Source organism: Cryptomeria japonica, chromosome 10, assembly GCF_030272615.1.
Source record: "Cryptomeria japonica chromosome 10, Sugi_1.0, whole genome shotgun sequence".
Taxonomy (NCBI): domain Eukaryota; kingdom Viridiplantae; phylum Streptophyta; class Pinopsida; order Cupressales; family Cupressaceae; genus Cryptomeria; species Cryptomeria japonica.
The window spans coordinates 656,312,065-656,329,125 of record NC_081414.1 but is presented as its reverse complement, the minus strand read 5'-3'; positions in this window follow the sequence as shown (position 1 = coordinate 656,329,125).

The window sequence follows — 17,061 nt, the reverse complement described above, 5'->3', positions numbered from 1 at the left end:
CACACAAAATCCCTCAACCTGTCTTTTGGAATCGACAGACACCGAATTCAGGGAACTGCCCAATTGAGAGGTAATCATTGATGCTGTGAGTGGCTCATATAACCGCAGTTTGTTCAAAAAGAACAACGTAAATGTCACCATATTGCTGCTACCTGCAATATACCCATCGCAAACATCCGTAACTTTGGATTCATCACAGATGGTAGTAACGCTTCTTGTTCAACATATGTGGTCTCTTTATTTTCTCGCTCCAACAGATTATCGTGTCCTGCAGCTTCCAATCTCCAGTTCGTGTCTTTCTCAGCCAATAGCCTATCCACCTCGGCTAGCTTTACTTCTCCGACCTCCACAGACTCTTCAATTTCCATGGTTGCGGCGGGCACCTCATGAGCAGGGGAGATCTCCAAAACAATCCACACTCACCACGCCATTATCTTCGGCCACCATGGCTTGTGCTTGGCAGAGAGTGCAACAGAATTGTTAGCGGTAGAGAGAACGGTTCTGGAATCTCCGCAATCCTTCTCCCCGAAAGTGAACAGGCCGTCATTAACGTCCAGCTCCACCATACCATCACAATAAAACCCAGCTCTTAGGTTCGAAGCCGTGGGAGAGGAGCCGCTTCGATAACCATACCCAGCACCGACAGGCTTCATGTCAAATAAGTTTTTGGTATTTCTAGCAGAAGTTTATGCAACACCTATAATTAATGCATTCCACTTGGCTTCTACTTCTGCAATCTTCATCAATGCTTCTTCTTCAGGGTCGTCCTCATTTGCTAGATTCGAGACTACATCCTCTTCACCTTGGGAGCCATCCTCCTCATCTTGGACGGGAAACAAACCAGTCTCTTCTTTTTCAAACAACGAATACAACAAACCCTCTTCTTCTCCTAGTCTAGACTGCCAAGAAATTTTTCTGATTCGGCCTCATCATCTGAAACTTTAGCCTGTTTGTTGATAACATAAAAGCACACTCCGGAATCAAACCAAAAGTAAGGGCACCCATCTCCATGATCGACCACCCAACCGGATCCCATCTCTGCTCAACATTTCACCATAGCTCTGATACCAATTGTAAAGATTAAATGAACAGAGAAACGAAAATAAGAACAGAATAAAGAAACAACAAGAGACAACACATGATTTACAATGGTTCAGCAATTGCCTACATCCACTCTCAAGTAGGAAATTATCGTACATTAACTGTATCCAATACACACTGTACATAGACTACGCACATATATTTATACATATATTCATGTATGAAATGAATAGTCTGGGGAAGTCGAATGATCATGTGATCGTTAGACTTCACATCCCAACAAGTTGCATAAATGAATGACAAGAATTAAGACAAGCTCGCTATCTAAACAATATTATGTAGCACAACTGACATAAAACTCAATGGTCAGATATGTTGTTACTAGTTAAAATATTGGGCAGCCTAGCTTCACATTAGCTTATCCTAATGGAATATTCACCAAGATATTACTGTAACTCTTTTTCTATTAAAAGGGACATTAGTTTCATAACATTCATAGACATCGGAATGCTGCAAATTGAAATAATTTTATGGTCTCAGTAATCAGGCATCTGCAACACCATTGTCGTGCTGCATCAAGCATATGGTAGGTTCCCTCCTCAAAATGTCAATGTGATTCTTCATATGCTATTTAAAGTTTACACCATAAGAATGCATGAAGGATTGCAGGCTCTCTTCACATTGCAAGCTTATGCATGTGGGATTGTCCCTGTTTCCTCGTATTGGCTCTAGGATGTGAGGCAGCGACTCATTGGATACTCTGGGCTACTCTGACTGACTTTTGTGAATGCTTTTCCAGTCTTCATCTGCAGCTGATTTAGTAGATCTATAATAATATTTTCCTGTGTGTTCCATTGCTCATACAAATACAAATCTGTCAGTCTCTAGTTTATTGAGAGGTTCAATTTGTTTCCACATTCACTTCTATGATTATAGTTGATCTAGACTCATATTCTACATGGTGGTTATTGGTATCTGGGTGACTTCTCTAATTACTACTCACTCTAAATACTACTATTTGCCATGATGTCAAGCACTTGGCTCAAACATAAGAGATGCTCCTTTAAAATTCTAAAATGCATTTTTGGACTGTAATGCAACATAAATACTCTTATTACTGCATTTTGATACCATATGGTCTACGTACCTGAGCTCAACTTTAAACATACTGCCTTAAATCCACAAAATCTGACTAGCAATTTCCATAGTAATATGCTTGTAGATATAATTTCTACCACGGAAGTCGAACTTGTGCATTAAGATAGGAGCTTCCACAGTTGACACCACAGCCGCCCATGTTGATCTTGACTGATATCTCTCAACTGCCCATACTAAATATAAAAGCTAACACTATGACCATCATTTAATATGTATTGCTCTATAAATTGAATTCTAAGGGCCTGAAATTCTCATTACTCATTTTTGGAATTCTCGTCTGTACCAGATTTCTCTCATGGTATCAGAGCTAACGGTAGATGATCATTAACAGAAGGTTGTAATCGCCTGTCTGAGAGTCATGCTCATGCCGCTGCCAAAAGAATGGCTATTGACTGAAGATTTAAGTGAAGCCCTGGCCTAAAACTGCAACACAGTTTATATCGCAAGTGCTTTTATGAGCATTTGTGCATGTATGAAGAGCTTATGGTGACCAGTCAAAGGCATAACTGTCTAGCAAAGAAGTCACAGCTGATTTGTTTAAGCCACGGAAAGAAAAAGATTAACAGCCACTATGATCATTGAAGATTGTTGACGGTGATGGTGTATGTTGCCAAAGCAAAGGTAGCCGAACCAAGCGGCTACATAAAGACAAGAAAAGAAGATTGTTGTGAAATCTGTGAACAGAGCCATGCTCAAGGAGTAAAGACGAGATCAAGACGTTTTGACGTTTTAAAATAAAATATTTTTTTTCTATGGCCCAAAGATTTTATATTATAGCATTTGTGTTTTAGTGCCATTGTTTTGGAAGCAAGATTGCCCATGCCTTTTGCAGATGACATAAAGGAAAAGAAAAAGTATGTTCTTTTAAGAAAAGAAGTCAATTTATCATAGCTCAATTGAATAATTTGAAACGTTCATTCCAGTGATGGGTCGCTTTTAATGAGTGAACATAAAGGAGATAGCTACCCAGCTAAAAGATGTCAGGATTTGCCGAAGTTTGAAACAAAGGAGAGTTGAAGTGCTGATCAGAGAGATCAAAGAGGGTCGTTGTCCAAGATACTGCTACAGGATTGTTGTTGAAGCCGTAGGGCGGAGAAACTGAAAGTGACATAAGGCCAAATAAAGGTTGTTAGTATTACAGTCGTTGAAATATTTGGATTGGAGTTGAGAAGATCTACAGAAGTTTGAGTAAATCCATAAGAGTCAGCAGTAGCTGAAGAAGGAAGACCCTAGTAAAAGAGGTAAAACATGATCTCCATAGCATTGATATGTAAATAGGTATACAATGAATTTTTTTTTTTTGGTGAATGTTTGAGTGATTTTGAATGGTTATTGTATTGAGTTGTTGTAAAGGGTCTATGATTAGCTGTACTCAGAACCCTAATATTGTTATAGAACCATGTATACAAAATCGATTCTTATAGAACTAGCGAGCACAATGGTTAGTTACCCATGTGTCTCGATAGATGAATTACCTTCTATATGAACTCAATAATCAATGCAGACACAAAAGAAGAAGCCCACAGTGATGATTTGAAAGTGTGTGCATTATAAGTTAGTTTTCTCATCATGAGAGGTTCATAGTTATCCAAAACCATTTGTGAAGTTTGTTGTCATCTGAAACCACTTGTATGTGAGATTTGTGGTTAGCCAAAACCACTTGAGTACAAAGTTTCATGGTCAGGAAAAACCACTAGTATATGAAGTTCATGGTCAGCAAAAACCACTTGAAAGCAGAGTTTAGGGTCAGCTAGAAATCATTTGTGAAAAGAATTTGTGATGAACTAGAAACCACTTTGTAAAAAACCAAGATGATTACAATGAGAGAAAAATAGAAAAATGAAGCAACACACTAACGTCTAGTTCTCTAGTCGTCTACAGCCACCCATGTTGATCTTCACTGATATCTTTCAACTACCATGTTAAATATCAAAGCTAACACTATGACCATCATTTAATATGTATTGCTCTATAAATTGAATGCTAAGGACCTGAGTTCCTCAGAGCTCATTTTTGGGTTTCTCCTCTGCGCCAGATTTCTTTCAGATGTTATCTGGGTGACTTCTCTAAAAACTACTTACTCTAAATACTACTCTTTGCCAAGATGTCAAGCACTTGGCTTCAACATAAGAGATGCTCCTTTAAAATTCTAAAATGTGACTAGCACATTTTTGGACTGTAATTCAACATATATACTTACTATTGCATTTTGGTACCATATGGTCTATGTACCTGAGCTCTCAACTTAAAACATACTGCCTTAAATACTAAAATGTGGCTAGCAATTTCCACAATAATATCACTGAGCTGCTTTGTTTGAGTACATATCACATCGTTTTTCTTTAAATTAAATTATATCAATCAAGCGGATAATATGCTTATTCACTGTGCTCTATGTAACTGGTGAACCGGAATTTTCTTCCATATTACGAAGTTACTGCTATTTACAATTAAATCCCCATTCATGCAGCATTTTGCAAGTACTGGAGCTGCAGTGCAGCACTTCGTTTTTTAATGCTTATTCTTGTACTAGTAATATTCTCTATTTATAAATCAACATTTGGCAATCAGAACTAGATTTTACTGCTTTGATTTACCAGCATAGTAGCAAACGAGATGAAGAAGATATAGCAATGTTAGCAAAGAGAGCTTTGGATTTTAACAGAAGAATTTGTCATAATATTAAATACTCATTTTAGAGGAAAAATCTGATATTTGGAGTGATAATTTGATGTCAAATCATTGATGCACAAGCTATTGTTTCTCCCATGCAAGTACACCAAGATTATTTAGCTTGAGGAACACTTGATAAATTAAAATTAATATTTTATGGTTATAATACTATAAACAGCTATGTATCTTTCTCATGAAATAAACAACTTATGGATTATTTGGACTAATATGGTAAACAACTTTCTGAAAATAATAAAGATTCCTAAATTTATATCATAAAACTATTTGAAAACAAGTTCTAATATGTTGGAGTTAATCACCAACTACCAAAACTAATGCTTCCGTATTTCCTTTCTTCCTCTCGTGGTATTTTGTCTTGTCATCTGCAGTCTTCTGATCAAACAAAGGATAAATGCCAACTTGTTTTTGATGGCAAAATCTTCCTCTTAGATCTTTCCACGGTGATCTAGAAACTTCAATTTTAATATGTTTTTTTTTGTTTATTGTGTGACATATGATTAGAAAGACAATATATGTAGTTTTGAAATATATATGTAAAAAGTGTGTGCCCAGAAAAAGAGCTGCAAAACCAGTCAATGAAAGAGAAGAACAGGGGTTTTGTATAGCAGCAAAAGAACATTTTGTATAGCAGCAGAAGAACAGGGAAGTCATGATATTTGAATTTTTCTGAGTCTACAAAATGAGCAGACCTCAATAATATGAGGCATTTTGTAATCAGTTCTGTGATAGAATGAAAAGATTGGATTGTTGATTTAAAATCTGTTTTCTTTTATCTGCCCTGTTTTTTTTTTTGTTCTGTTTTTTGCTCCCCTTTTTTCTTTCCAGCAGTGGTATCAGAGCTGAAGGTTAAAAGTTATTGGGTGAAGTGACTGAGAAAGTTTTTCAAAGAGATAGAAAGGTTTTTTCACAGTCTATAATGGCAGCTCGAAGCACAAGTTTGACAAACCCACAGATCCCACAGTTTAATGGGAAAAATTATGATTACTGGGCAATCACAATGAAGGCATTATTTTGTGCACAAGATTTATGGGAGTTTGTTGAAAATGGCTACCAAGAACCAATAGATGCAACAGCATATAATGCATTAACTCAAGCAGAGAAAAACTTATTGAAGGAAAATAAAAAGAAAGACTCAAAAGCCCTCTTCCTCATCTTTCAAGGAGTGAATGAAAGCATTTTTCCAAGGATTCAAGCAGCAACAAAGTCCAAGCAAGCATGGGACACTCTTCAAACAGTCTATCAAGGAATGGAAAAGGTAAAAATAGCTAAGTTGCAAATAATAGCCTATCAAGGAATATCTAACAACCACAAGGCTGGATATAATGTTTGGAGTTAGTCTCATTTCAAGGTTCATGGACTCTCCAAAAGTTACACATTGGAATGCTGGAAAAAGAATTTTGAAATATGTTAGTGGAACAAAGAATTATGGAATATTTTACTCAAGGTCAAATGATTTCAAGCTGATAGGATACACAGATAGTGATTGTGCTGGCAGCATAGATGATAGGAAGAGCACTTCTGGTCATGCTTTTCATTTTGGATCAGGCGTAGTATCATGGGCTTCAAAGAAACAACCAATTGTAACTCTTTCATCAGCTGAAGCAGAGTATGTAGCAGCTATAGGGGCAGCGTGTCAAGCCATTTGGATGAGAAGAATGTTGAAAGAATTGAGGTATGAACAAGAAAGTGCAGCAAAGATATATTGTGACAACAACTCAGCTATAGCATTGTCAAAAAATCCAATATTTCACAAAAGGAGCAAGCATATAGACACAAGGTATCACTTCATTAGGGAGCTGATCAACAATGGAGAAATAATTTTGGAACATTGTAAGTCAGAAGACCAACTTGCTGATATCTTCACCAAATCATTGGGAAAAGAAAGTTTTGTGCATCAACGAAACAACTTGGGTATTGTAGATGGCAGTTGTGATTAAGGAGGAGTGTTGGAGTTAATCACCAACTACCAAAACTAATGCTGCCGTATTTCCTTTCTTCCTCTCGTGGTATTTTGTCTTGTCATCTACAGTCTTCTGATCAAACAAAGGACAAATGCCAACTTGTTTTTGATGGCAAAATCTTCCTCTTAGATCTTTCCACGGTGATCTAGGAACTTCAATTTTAATATGTTTTTTTTTGTTTATTGTGTGACATATGATTAGAAAGACAATATATGTAGTTTTGAAATATATATGTAAAAAGTGTGTGCCCAGAAAAAGAGCTGCAGAACCAGTCAATGAAAGAGAAGAACAGGGGTTTTGTATAGCAGCAAAAGAACATTTTGTATAGCAGCAGAAGAACAGGGAAGTCATGATATTTGAATTTTTCTGAGTCTACAAAATGAGCAGACCTCAATAATATGAGGCATTTTGTAATCAGTTCTGTGATAGAATGAAAAGATTGGATTGTTGATTTAAAATCTGTTTTCTTTTATCTGCCCTGTTTTTTTTTTTGTTCTGTTTTTTGCTCCCCTGTTTCTTTCCAGCATAATATAAGTTCTTTTTTAAATAATATATATGAAAAATATCAGCATACAATTACCATTTTATTGTTTAATACTTATAGATGCAAACAAGAATACCACAAGAACCTTCACAATTTACAGTCCGCACAAAACTTCAATTATAAAATGTTCTTGATTGACAAAAATAATTGCATTTCTGATATGATAATATATTATTCAAATGTTTTATAAAACAAAAATCGTTTCACTTATGTTCCTGCAGTACCTTGCACCCAGAAGCAAACGGTATCCTTAAGTCAATATAATATTTGGCGCAGCAATCTATCCAAATATTGTAAATGCCTCTCCAATCAGCGAAAGGGAGGGTTTCCACCACATTGCTCACTCCTCTTCAAAGCCGGGTCTTCAAAACATGATCATCACTGATGTGGTTGAAATACAGATTTGGACAAAGCAATCGTGCATAAATCTATGGAAGAAGATTTAGATAGAAAATTGGACAGCATAATATTATAATAAAAGAAGATATGTAAATGAGGTAAGATTTAGATAGAAAATTGGACAGCATAATATTATAATAAAAGAAGATATGTAAATGAGGTATGAGGCCTCTGCTTTATAGAATTTTCAAGAGGCAAAATCAAGCGCTAGGCTACATTGATGATGTATGGTTAAGATTGAATGAAGATAATGGTTAAGATCAAAGTTGGAGTTATGAGACAAGTGTCACATGATGAATTTTTTTTAGGGTTAGGAGTTGCATTATGACAACATCCTTATGTGGATGGCTAGGATTAAGAGGTTTAGTTTGGAATGAACGGATTAGATGAAAAGTTTGTTTGACTTTGAGGAAGTGTCTAGATATAATGAATTTAGACAAGGTTAGTAAAACATGTGAGAGGCACTTGTCACATGATGGCATTTATATATTATGATCCATGTGAATAAATTAAGGGCAATGATAAAAGATTTTAAAGCTGAATAGTAAAACTAATTAAACAAACTAACACTTGTACCTATACAAGGTTCAAGGATTAAGGTAAAAACTTAAATGCATTTTAACATTGTGTAACTTTTATTTAATAATTAAAATCTACTTATTTTTGACATATTGCATATTTATAACTGGAAATACTATTGCATTCATTGAATTTCTAAAGAGTTATTAATAAATTATTTAACAATCAATTAGAAATGAATATAAACTATTTTCTCACAATTTTTTTTTGCCATATTTTAATCATTTTTTTAAGAAAGATTACCATGAAAAAAGCTTACATGGTTCATGTCAAATAAATTAACTTATGATACTAGATTGCATTCATTGAATTTATAATAAATTATTAACAAACAATTAAAAATGAATATAAACTGTCTCGTTTCATGTCAGCAGGGTTTAGTTTTTCACATAATATCCTCACTGCGGATTCCATGGTCATCCTATCACATTGAACAATTACATTAAAGGGCCACAGGAGGGAAGGATTATGTTAGCTTTGGGCACAGTAGGCTCGCACATATTTGCAATGCCTGAAGATGCATCTCCCTGCAAATTATATGCCTGCATATATCTGCAACGCCTGAAGATGCATCTCCCTGCACATTGTCTACGATAAATTGGCTCACTGCTTCTCGAATATTTGGTTGCTTCTCATCGACACAGTCTTCACTGGAAAGAAAAGAGATCATTTCTTTGACATTCTCTATGACAAAATGTAAAATGTCATTCTTCTATTTATTAAGCCTCGCATTCAAATCGGGCAATACTCTCAAATTTAGAGAGGACAATAGATCTCTCTAGGTTTGCTCGTTAGGTTTTTCGAATCCATACCTAATTAGATCTTTCTGTTTGGAATCGCTGCAATAGTACAAGCAATAATACAGTTGATAGATAACCTTGCCATCTGATAGATGGTTAGCTTTTAAAGCATAGAGGTGAAAATTTTCTGTTATGGCCCAAATAATACAGTTGATAGATAACCTTGCCCCAAATAATACAGTTGATAGATAACCTTGCCAGCATGATGATGTTGGATAAGATTGAAGGTAAATAAAATGGAAGATAAATGTAATAGAGACCAATATCTTTATCTAATTTTTTTATTTTTGCTTAGATTGAGAGCTGAAATAAAGTGCACTCTGATTTTACTTGATTTGTTTCTTGAGGATATGATAATGGAAGATTAAATAGAAATTTCTTCGACATAAGATTATGAAAGAACATAACATTTATATTGAAAATTGGACAGCATAGATAATGATGAATGAAGATATGTAAATAATGTAAGAGACCTCTAATTTATAGAATTCTCAAGAGGTAAAATCAAGGGATAGATTGATAATGGGTGGCTAAAATTAGAGTAAAGATTAGGGTTAAACTCAAAGTTGTGATCATGTGACAAGTGGATAGAATTTAGGGTTGGGAAGTGCATTAAAGAAACACTTATGTGAAGATCTGAGATTAAGAGGTTTTGTTTAAAACGAATGGATGAGATGAAAAGCTAGTTTGACTTTTGTGAAGTGTCTATATTATTTAAACATGTGAAAGGGACACTTGTCACTTGATAGAAATTTAATACTACAATCCATGTAAGAAACTTTAAAGTAGGATTGAATGGACAATAATAAAGCAATAAAATTAAATTGTAAAATTAATTAATTATATATATATATATATATATATATATATAAAGGTTATGATAGAATGGGATATATGGTAAAATTATATAAATATATAATATGTATTTAATTAAGTAAAATTAAATGTAATTAGGTATGCACAAAACTAGGTGTCTACATTTTGCCCTTCTTGAAATGATGTTGCAACTATTTTGAAAGTGAATAATACTTATACACTTTGGGCTTAAATTAAACCTAATCAATTATATTCCTAGAGGTGCCATGAACAAGATTTTACATCTCTTAAAATAGAACGTCACAACAACAATTAGTAGTTATACCCAAATGAATACTTGACCCTAAGCATTTGTGACTAGGTCAAGGTCATTGTAGATGCATTTATAGATTCAATAAATCTTACAATTTATTACAATAATCAATTAATTTTCATAGATTTTGGCAACGGGTAGATATACTAAACATCTTTTTTTGAGTATTTAACATTTAGGCTAGCTTATAATAATTTCTTGGTTAACAATGCTAAATAATGAAGAACATGCATAACCTAAAGTAGCACTAATCTACTCCTAAAACTAACTATAAAAAGAATACCATTTAAATAATAGTATCCATTAAGTAATGATGTTATGCATACCAAACTAAAATGGAATATATTCAATACAACATCAATAGAACCTTATTTTTATTTTGAGAAAACCAAAGATTATGTAAAATAAAATGTACATATTTAATAATCTATCTTAGAAGGATGATCCTTGTGCACTAAAATATCAACACTGCAAATTATTTGTAATGTTTAAGATGTTTTCATACATACATCAAACTTCTATTATAGTTTCACAGCAAATGTGGTGAGAAGAAATATATAATTGTGGCTTTACATTCCCTATAATCTATACAGAGTGTCGTTGAGATATTCATTATAATATATATAATAAAAAGCTTTTGTACACTACATTAAATAATAAATTCACTTCATTTGTAGCTCAAATGTTCATCTACTAATGCCCTATAAGATAGTTATAGATTAGTAAACCCGTGATCCAACTTGTAGATGTATGATAAAAATTTGGATGATATTAGAAAACCCATCATCGCATTCTCATAATTATTGATGTATTATTAATAATATTGAAAACACATGATAATCATTAGGAAATGAGTTCAAATGTCGTGGGGAGCAAGGAGAAACCTCACTCAAACCTACACATCACTTAATACAATCATGATGCATCTAAATTTGGAGTGATATGGAATGGTTGAGCCATAAAATTTGTTTTAAATATTGAAGTGAGAAATAGATTAAACACCAACAAGATTAAAAATCTTAACTCTCATATTAAATACAATATGTGCTACTTATATCTTTTATTCTCATCAAATTTATACTATTTTGATAAAATAATGATTCTTAAAAAAATGTAATATTATTGAGCTACTTTAGAGATTCAACAAATCGTTTGAGGAATTTTGGGTTATTTCTATCTTTATTGTTTTAACCTACATGAAAATCCAAACCATTTTAAAGAATAATTGTTTCTAGGTGGAGAAACTATTTTCTAATGGTCAATATAACAACTTTAGTCATAATTTTTACTTTGGTATTTACCCAGGGTAATCAAGTTTGGATGTTAAAAATTGTGAGATTTTCAAATGTCAAGGGTCAAAGATAACTTGTACCATTAAGGTATGTGGAATGATGCAAGTGTAAATAAAAAAATTACCAAAAGGGTAAGAGAATGTTGGAATATCAAAGGTTGGGGGTCACACATACATTATTAAAAGTGCTTGGGGAGAGGAAAATTAAATAATCCAACACTAAAAGAGTACTCAATGTAAAGGTCTCTAAGTTAGGAGGTTGGAGTTGGTGAAGAAGGAATGGTGTGAAGAGATGGTTTAAATTTGGACAAAAAATATTTGAAAACTTAAAAACATGGGGGATTGAGATGACAGGATACAAGAACTAAATTAGATTAAATCCTACAACTACAACTTTGTTAAACAAATTAAGGAAAAATTGACTCGAGTTAAAAAAAAGAAGAGGTCCACAGGATTCAAAAAGATAGAAAAAAGTTTAACACCAAATAAATTTGAGGCTGGGTATGAGAGATAAGGCATGCCAACAAGGGAAGTCCAATGAGTTGATAAGGATGAAGGGAAAAGGTGAGGATGGATGAATGGTTTATTGGGATGGATAAGCCTACAACTATAAAAATATAACAACTTGCATAGAGTTAGGATTTTATTAGAAAATACATCAAACATAGAATCTTTTGGATTTCTTGCAACTATTACAACATTGGTAATGGCACATTGGTAGTGGGATGTTCTCTTTAAAATCATGGGGGATTTTTGTTTTGATGATAAGGTTATCAAAATAATCAGAGAACTGATCACTACTCCTATGTTTTCTATTCTGATTAATGGATCTCCAACAAACTTTTTTAAAACTTTAAGAGGGATAAGACAAGGAGATCCCATATCTCCTATCCTTTTTACCATATTGGCTGAAAGTATGAGCAGATTGATTCATAAGTTGAAACAAAGCAAAAATATCAAAGGTCTTCAACCTTCCTTGCTAATGTTTTTTGCACTCATCAACAGTTTGTTGATGACACTATCCTCATGGGATATTCTTCGGTCAAGGAGGTTGATGCCTTCAAAACAGCTCTTAACTCCTATGCCTTGGCAACTAGTCAGCAAGTTAATTGGGACAAATTAGCTATGTACTTCCTCAATACTCCGATCACAAGACAACAAAAAATTGCTAACATTATTGGGTGCAAAGTGGAAATGCTCCCTTCCACCTATCTGGGCCTTCCTTTAGGGTTAGCTCCCCCAAATTCCTTTTGGAATATGCTTATTGATAAAATTAATAAAAGACTTGCTGGATGGAAAGGCTCAATGTTATCTCAGGCCGAGAAAATGCAGCTCCTTCAAGCTACTCTTCAAAATCTCCCTGTTTATGCCCTCAGCCTGTTTGGTATTCTGGCTAAATTTGTTGAAGCTATGGAAAGAATCCAAAAGAGATTTTTATGGTCAGGAGTGGAAGAAAAAAAGAGAATACCTTTGGTTGCCTGGGACAAAGTGTGTAGACCAAAGAACAAAGGAGGGCTGGGGATTAAAGCTATAAAAACCTTTAACAAAGCTCTTCTTGCTAAACAGTTATGGAGAGCCTATGACACTAAGAAAGATTGGAATCAAATTTGGTTTAACAAATACATTCAGAATCAGACTATCCAAGGGATCCTTAACTCTGAAGATATCCCTATTGGATCCTTCATCTAGAATAGTATTACCAAATTTACAAAAGTGGCAAAAGTTGGGGCTAGATGGGTCCTTGGAAAAGGTGACAGAATAAGGTTTTGGGAAGACCCCTAGATGAAGAATGAAGCCCTTTATGATCAAAACAACAGTCAAATTATTGAAGAGTGTAAAAGGAGGTTTGGGCTTATGGTATGTGACTATTGGAAGGAGAATAAGTGGGTTAGGCTTGATGACCTCCATTCTGGATTTTCCTCTCTCTAGAAGGAGTTATTGTCCTTTTCCCCTAACAAAGGCTATGATAATGTTTTCCTCTGGAAAAGTGACCCTAAAGGTGAATTTATGGTTGCTTCTACCTATAAAAACACCTTCTCTCAAACCAGCAATCCCATTTGGAGTAAAGTTTGGAACAACATTCTGATCCCTAAAGTCAACATTTTCTTTTGGCTTGCTTCTCATAATAGCACCCTTACTCTTGATAATTTAATCTGAAGGGGTTTCAAATTCCCTAATAGATGTGAGCTTTGTCAGAAGGAGGGGGAATCAGTTGATCACCTATTTTTCCATTGCTCGTTCACCTAGGATATTTGGTGCAAAATGTGGGAAAAGTAGAAAATTAACTGGGTCATGAACAAGAGCATCAAGGATATCATCTAGCAATGGAATTTTCCAACCAAATGCCAAATCATCAAGAACCTATGGTCTTTGACCCTCCCCATGATATGCTGGGGCATTTGGAAAGAAAGGAATAATAAGATATTTAGGGAAGCTAAGTGTAATACTCAGGTGGTCTTTGAAAAAATATGCAGGGCTATTAAAGAGAACATCAACATTCCTCACAAGAATAATCAGCAATGGTCTACTACAGATATGAATGATATGGAAAAAGACATCTTTACTAAATGGAACCTAATGCATAAGGTCTATAGATCAGAAAAGAAGAAGAAGAGAGATAACATTGTTTGGAGGTTTCCTGATTATGACTCGATAAAGGTTAATTTTGATGGGGCGGCTAAAGGGAAACTTGGAAAGGCTGGTGGAAGGGGAGTTATTAGAAATGCTCAAGGAATTTGCATTGTTTCTTTTGCTTCTCCTTTTGGGACCCAAAATAACCATGTGGCTGAAGCTCTGGCAATGCTAAAGAGCCTCCAGCTAGCTCAGGAATTCAAATTCAAAAAAAATTTGGCTTGAAGGGGATTCTTTAAACATCATACAAGCCCTTAAAGGTACTAGCTCTGTTTCTTGGAATATTACCAATATAATTAAAAATGCTAAAGATATCCTAAATAACTATGTTAGCATTAGTATAACTCATACCTTTAGAGTGGGCAATAAGGTTGCGGATATCCTAGCCAATGAAGGGGTCAATTTGGAGAAGGATGTAAAATATATTGGAGAAACTCACATCAAACGAGAGATTAAAGAGCAATTATATACTTTGATCGCATCAATGGATCAAGTTAATCTCATGATTTATTTCTGGGGAACGAGTACCAATGACAAATTTTGGGGGTGGATTAACTGTCAGATGATGAATGTTTCTCAGCATCATAACCAAGATCATATGTGTGCGAAAGATAATAGTAATAATAGCTGGGTTTGTGTGAACATGAGTAGCAACTTCAAAACTGCGAAAGATTCTTTACATAGGGAATCTAGAAATAACAAGTTTTCAGAGTTTTATCTACGGATTGAGAACTGCAGCAGAGAGTATCTTTACTTGGAAATCAGAATGGGCGGTAACCTAAACAGGAATGAGCCTCTAGGTTGTGAGAATTGGAAGAGCGAAAGAAAGGTTTGGAGAAGGCTCCACAGACACGACTTCACTGATTATATGGAGAAGTTTCATGGTAGCAGAAACTCTGTGTCTTATGGTTTTGCTAAAAGCTAGAGCAACAACAGGGCTACCCTATTTGGGGAGATTTGGCAAATCGATGAAAATTTGATTGCAGAGGTCACAGGACTCAAGATGGAGGGGACTAAATTCTATAGGGATCGGAAGTATGCTGCTGAGGCTTTCAAAAATTTCCCGAAGACGAAGGATGAGAAGGGCAACCTTGCAAAGAAGGACAACATATCCTACTACACCCCCCAACAGGTAAAGCCTTTTTGACAAAAAGTTCTTAGGGCTTTAATGGAATATCTGACTGTGGATGGCAGATTTACAAAAAATTATAATTATCATTTCTCTATCTTGAACCATTTCTGCCATGGGGCTAAAATTTCCTTGCCCTTCTATTTAGCCTCCTCTCTAAACGAGAGCCTTGCCGACTACGATAGAAAGCCCAGTTCCTATCCTTTAGCTCACCAGGGACTCATTCTGCTTATTTATGAACATATTAAGGATAAGGCTAGGGCAACCAAGGATCATCCTTTGATCATCAATGCTCATATATCTGAGAAATGCAAAGACTCTTATTCGAATGGGGATCAGCCCAACACCCCTACCCATAAAAAAAGGAAAGTTGAAACTGAGCATGAAGAAAAGGACGTGCATTGTGATGAAGAAGAGGGAAAGGATAAGGATACTGATACTGAAATGGAGCCAAACAAGGATGAGAACTATGGTGAAGGGGAGGAAGGGGGAAATTCTCAGAACCCTCACTCCAACCCTAAGGGTTCGGAAAGCGAGAATGAGGCTCTGAATCCTAAGGAGGGTGACAACCCTAACGCTGAGGAGACTGAACAAAGCAAGGACTCTACGGAAACCATCTTGGACATCGCCCACAACTGCACCCTTGAATTCTTCAATTTCTAGAAGTGGGTTGTTGAAAACATCACCAGCATGCAGGGTAAGCAAAGGGAGCTGGAAGATAAGATCAACAAGCTGATTAAGATGTCTGACTCTGGGAAACAGAATGAGGATACAGAAAACAGTGAAGCGGAGGAGGAAATGGAGATGGAGGATTGGTTGGAGAAAGATCTGATAAAAGGCGACCTGAAACATTTGGAGGATGTTATTAAAACCATGAAAGAATAGGTGGAGGAGGACAAAGACAATGTCAACACCCGGATGGCCCGTAATGAGAAAGCATTGAAAAGCCTTATGAACCACAGCCTCTAGGTCCTTAAAGTTTCTTCCCAGAATATGAATGCATTGGTGGATCATCTAGAAAAGAAAAACCAGGAGAAGAACCTAGTAATTATAGAAGATGCTCCAACTTCCAGCCTAACCCACCAAAACCCTAGGCGCAGAACTAGGTAGACTACTGCTGAGAAGGACACGAAAATGAAAGAGAATCAGATTGTATAGGAAAACAATGACCTGAGGGAAGCAGCCAAGGCAATGATTCTCTTGGTGCAAAATGTTGAGGAATCTATGAAGAGTTTTTAATTTTCTTGTAATGCTAGGCTTGGGGTCAATTTCTTGCTGGCCTCTTGCTATCCTTGTCTCTGCTGCTGGTTTTTCTGTTGGTCTTTTGCAGCTGTCTTGTTTTGTTTCCTTCTTGAATATCTTTCGAATGTAATTGGGTTTCGGGTCCCTTAAAACCTATTTTTACTTAATCAAAAACATTGGTAATGGCACAAGCAAATATTTAGAAGAAATTTGACTCATGGGAAACTTACTTAGACTATCTCATATTGGTTATAAGTGATGATTTTAAAAGAGTTAGCATACACAAAAGGGAAGGAAATCAAGTAAAATGGCATTCACCCTTTGATTCCCAAAAGGGTAGTAGAAACACCATTCTATAGCACATAACCCTTAAAATTTCATAGAAATAATTAACCAAGAATTTTTTTCATATAAAAATTATACTCATGTGATAATAAATGATCTTAAATATGAATTTATATCA